This window comes from Lactuca sativa, chromosome 5 (assembly GCF_002870075.4).
Source record: "Lactuca sativa cultivar Salinas chromosome 5, Lsat_Salinas_v11, whole genome shotgun sequence".
In the NCBI taxonomy this organism is placed as follows: domain Eukaryota; kingdom Viridiplantae; phylum Streptophyta; class Magnoliopsida; order Asterales; family Asteraceae; genus Lactuca; species Lactuca sativa.
In genome coordinates this window covers 352,263,840-352,269,129 of record NC_056627.2, presented here as the reverse complement: position 1 = coordinate 352,269,129, position 5,290 = coordinate 352,263,840, and the positions used below count along the sequence as shown (strand labels likewise).

The 5,290-nt window shown below is 34.1% G+C and overlaps 1 long non-coding RNA gene across 4 annotated transcripts; it reads left to right on the top strand.

Moving 5' to 3' along the window:
* Window positions 1–968: 968 nt before the first annotated feature.
* On the top strand, window positions 969–5,005 carry LOC111900639 (uncharacterized). Of its 4 annotated transcripts, XR_006183756.2 has the most exons (8): window positions 971–1,185; window positions 1,345–2,010; window positions 2,100–3,109; window positions 3,685–3,848; window positions 3,939–4,010; window positions 4,109–4,333; window positions 4,418–4,605; window positions 4,726–5,005. It is a non-coding gene; the product is annotated as an uncharacterized LOC111900639 (long non-coding RNA). The 4 variants fall into 4 exon arrangements; XR_006183755.2 differs by having other exon boundaries at window positions 969–1,185; window positions 1,345–3,109; window positions 3,426–3,848; XR_002853259.3 differs by having other exon boundaries at window positions 970–1,185; window positions 1,345–3,109.
* Window positions 5,006–5,290: the final 285 nt, after the last annotated feature.

The following is a 5,290-nucleotide window of genomic DNA, read 5'->3' as shown; positions in this document are numbered from 1 at the left end:
CATGTTCGAGCTTGTCGTGAGTCTCTCATCTTACGAAAGCCTCGCAACCCCAAACCTTGATATACGCTAACGAGGGAACCTTCCATGTCCACATTTAGTGAGGTGTTTTGACAACCTTCTTGGTTGGGGCTAGATTAAGGATATGGACGACAGTATCTAAGGCATACCCACATAATGAGATAGGTAACGAAGCTCGACTCATCATGGAACGAACCATGTTCAACAAGGTTCGATTATGCCTCTCAGCCACACCATTAAGTTGCGGTCTCCTAGGTGACATCAATTGTAAAACAATTCTATATTCTTTAAAATCGTCGTGGAACTCAATACTAAGATACTCACCACCTCGATCAGATCAGAGCATCTTTATCTTCCTGCCCAATTGATTCTCCACTTCTTGCTTAAACTCTTTGAACTTTTCAAAGGTTTCCGACTTGTGCTTGATTAAGTAGATATATTCATATCTGTTATAATCTTCGGTAAAGGTTACACAAAAGCGGTTAGCATCCCTTGTGATGGATTTGAAGGGTCACACACATCGTTGTGTATGAGATCCAACAAACTGTCACCTCTTTCACAAGTACCAGCGGGTACCCGCCCTTTTTATAAAAAGCATATATATTAAATTTTTATATTTTGATAATTTTATTTCTACAAAATAGGGAAAAAGAACTTATACCTGATTACCTTATACCTCATCGTTTTTAGGATTTTTGATATCCATACTTAGGGGGTGTTTGAATTAGATTTTTAGCTTATTGCTTATAGCTTATTTGTGGTGGGAATAAGCAATAAGCAATAAGCATGGGGAGAAATGCTTATTAAAATTAACTTATTTAGCCTAATAAGCTATATTTTATCCAAACACTTAAATTAACTTATTGTGGGAATAAGCAATAAACACTTTTTCCCTGTCCAAACAACCCTTAGACTAAGCTGAGTGGAGGTCGCCACCCACCTCGCTAGGCTCAATGGTGAGCTTGAAACACCGTCCCCTAGCACTCACTAGTGGGGTTGCTAAACGGAAATCGCTAATTGCTTGGCAAGAGGAGAGAAGGAAGTTTGCTGGATTGTGATTGGCTACATTCTCGTTCAATGGATCCAACCCAATTTCATTTGAACAATCAAACCATTCAGAACTGGGTTTCAATCGATACCGCCTTCAAAATCGCCTCCTTGCTTCAGGTCTGTAGATTTCTTTCGCTAATCTTCTTCCTTTCATATCCCTAATTGTTCGATTTTTCAATATTTTGAGAAATTACGAATTAAGAATTGCTTTCTGATTTTGGGAAATTTCTATAAATTCAATTTAGGGTTCTAAAGGAATTGGATTTGTGTACGTAGGGTAGTTGCTCTCGGTTTTGGCGGGAGCTTTGGGGGTCTGATCATATATGGGTCGGTTTATGCAGAGATAGATGGCCAACCCTAGGTTTCGATATAGAACAATCTTCTTCTGTTCCTTAATTCAATTCCCAGCAACTTCAGCAACATCATTTGGACTCCAATTTGAAGGTATATCCTTCCAATTGAACAACTGATGTGACCGTGTATTATAAAAAGATGAATGCACGACATAACTGTTACATATTTGGATTTGGATTAGGATTTGGATTTCTATCTATCAGGATAGATTAAAAATGGATTTCTGACTTTAGTTGGCTGCCGCATCAATAGGGTATCATCCATATGAACAAGTCATTAGAAATAATTGTTAAATAAGTAACAAATTAGTAATAATAAAAAAGGCTTGTAATATTTTTTATCAAATGTAAGCAGAAACTTGTGGTGATTATCAAAGTTTTGATTTTTGTAAACTTTTACGAGTCTGATGATCGGTTGAACAATGGGATGAAGTTAGTCCTGAATTACTCAAAAAGACTAATTTTCAACAAACTCCAAGTTCACCAGTCACCTCCATGTAAGGCACAATATATGTCTGAACTTGAGTGAAAAGTTCAAAGTCTACAAACAGAAGCAACCATCCTTTCAGCACAATTGACTCTCTTTTAGGTGATTGTTTATATAAACACACACAGACACAGACCATGAATATTGTCAAATTATATAACCTGGTTTTTGTAAACATGTTTATTATACAGAGGGATACAACTGGCATGTCCTCTGAATAGTGAAATGATCTGTCGAATACAAAATTGCCAATTGTCGTCCATATCATATCATTATTCGTATTTCAAAAGTCTAATGTGTAAAGTATTCTTTTGAAGGCATCGGTCCTTTGGTTATTTTTATTTCCATATTTTTATATCCATTTTAATTATCTCGAGGTATGATGTTAAGAGAATTGTTATCGAATTGTAATTTAGTCGGTTATAAAAACTGATATTTTCTAAACAATTCTTTGTATGTGTAAAGTATTCTTTGAATGTATTAGGAGATAGGAACCTACACATTGTATCTCTGTTTTATTTTTATTATTTTATATTACTTATACTTGTTGGATTTCTACATTTTGTAAATTGTTATGAACTTATTAAATGAAAAAAATGATTATTTTTATTACTTTATCTTATTAATTGTTTGTGGTTTTAAAAAAACTTGTTTAATATTTATGCAAAAAAAATGTTTCTAGATTAAGATACAATAACTTAATTAAATTAAAAAAAAAATAAATAGAGTGCTGTGAATGTTACCATTCCCTCCCAAATACTAAGGTTAAATGCTAAATTGTTAAAAATGATGTGGCACGCTTTTAAAAAAAAAAAAAATGCGGACACCATACCCTCTCTTCGGAGGTGTTTGGTTTAGCTTTTTAAGAGCCAAAAGATCTTTTTGGAAAAGTTGCAAAAAGTCAGATTTTCCTGACTTTTCCAAAAAGTTGATTTTTCTTCTATAAAAAAAAATCCAAAAGTTTTAAAATTGTTTTGCCTAAACATTTGTTTTGCTTAGCTTCTATCTTTTTCGATCTTTTCCTTCTCAAAAACTAAGCCAAACACCCCCTTCTTCTCGTCACTCTCCCTTCTCAATCGAAGTTTCAAATACCCTCAGCAAATACGAGTTCAAAGGAGAACCCCAACGTCAACGTAACCGGTAACCCTATTGCATCCGTCGCTTCCCAGTTCTCATCAACATCGCTCCAATTAAGAACCAGGTAATCAACTCGTCATCTGTAGCTTCATTTGTCTATTTTCTTGTTTTTGATGTAAACGACCAAGGATGTTGAGTGAATCGGCGGAATTTCTTTTGGATTTGGGTTTATAAAGTAACAAATTGGTAGATTAGATTTTTGGTGGTTCTTGGTTTCTTTCTTGTTTTGTTCTCGTGAATCTGTAATCTTTATTTTTGCGTTTAGAGATGTTGAAGCTGATGGTTGGGAACGTTCTGACTTCCCAATGATATGTGAATCATGTATTGTGATTTTCTTAATACAAAATGATTTTGGATTTCTTGAATGATTTTGGATTCAGATCATCTTTTTGGAAACAATATGTACTGATCCATAGATTATTGAAAGAAACATTCGCCTCAAGATTCAACAATCTCCAGATTATGCAGAAAAGTAATCTTGGTGGTTATCTTCCTGGGAGGATTGTGTTTTTCTTGGCATGCCACTGAAGTTATCCTCATCATTTTCCCGTTTCTCACAAAGAAATGTTATTTTTTGTAATTTTAACTTGAGTAAATTCTGTCTTGATTACTTTAATATGTGTTTTTGTTGTTGTTTAGATATGGACAAGCACATTGCAAAGAACAATTTTGACAGCAAATTCATTTCCATTACAAGTGCATCGAAAGCAATTGATATCCTGGAAGCATATGAAGGGACTCTTGAGGATGATTATCCTCCAGAAAACGAACGTTGCTAGCATGGGGAAATGTTGTTATACAAGGTAATATTTGTGATCAATAATTTTGCTATCTGCATAAAAACTTCATAAAAATGAGCCTTACTTATCTTCTTATAATTTTCTATTGTCCAGATATCTTTATTGGAGGAATGTGGGCTTCTAGAGAAAGCAATAAAGGAGTTGCGAAAAATAGAGTTCAAGATTGTAAGTTTATTTTATACTTACTTTGTATTTATATAATAATGACATGAATACTTGGCTTCATTTGATAACAATATATTCTTTGTTATAACTTATAAAAGGTTGATAGATTATCCTACAAGGAAGCGGAGGTTTGATTCCAAAATTATTTGATCCTTTTTTAAGATACTACGAAGGATTACAAAAATGTGTTGGAATACACTCGAAGACTGATCAATATTCCCTGTATCTTAAATGGACTACTATGAGATGGAGTACAAAGTCTGTTGATTAGTTGTAATTTTAAATTATGTCTCTTTCAGCATATCAGGCCTCTCTTAACGAAGGTAGTCATAATTTTTTTAATATTAATTCCATTTATGATTTTTCTTTTATATTTAAATTTATACTTCTATCAATCACAAATGCAGGGAGTCCCATCACTGCTCTCTGGCCTCTCTCCTCTGTATGATCATCCTGGAAAGGTGTGTGCCTAATTAAAGGTTTTAATACTTTCATGGTTTGGAAGAGTCACTTAAAAAGATAGGTGGATACCCTTGGAAGATCAGAAAAAGAGCCACCTTCAACGCTTATGTGGGCATTATTTTATTTGGCTCAGGTTTGTTTCTACTATAAATCTGTTTTGACTTTTATAAAATTTCATATTCTTATTTTTATGTGGTTGTAATGCAACATTATGATAGAAGCAGTAATTAGATACATTGTCTCAACTACACAGATGTTAGAGATCCAAAGACGGGCAAGGTTATAAAGGTCAATGTTGTTCTGTGTTGCTGCTGCTGTTGCTGATTTGTGCTGTTGTTGATTTGTGAAGTTGTTTTTGCTGTTACTATTGCTGTTTTTGCTCTTATGAATTACAATTTCATTCTCCTGTTGCTATTTTATAGTTTAGTTTGTAGTTTGTTATTTGCTCTTGCTATTGTGTTATTTAAAAGTGTGAAATGTTTTTAATAGCTTGTTATTTAAAAGATCAAATTTTTGTAAATGTTTTGGTTTCATATTTTGTACTTATATTGTTTGTATAGGTTAATTTACATAATTTTCATGGCATGTACAAAATAAAAAGTTTTAATACTTAAGAAGTCGGGTACCCGGAATCGGAACTGGTTTTGGCAGTTCCGGAAGCGGTTCCAATTTTCTAGGAACCGGTGTAGGCGGTTCCGGTTCCAATACCAAAAACTTAAGAACCGCCGGTTCCGGGAGCGATTCTGGTTCCAACTAAAATAGGCGGGTACCCAGTTATGCTCATCCCTAATCACGGGCATGGGTGCCATTTTGATGCA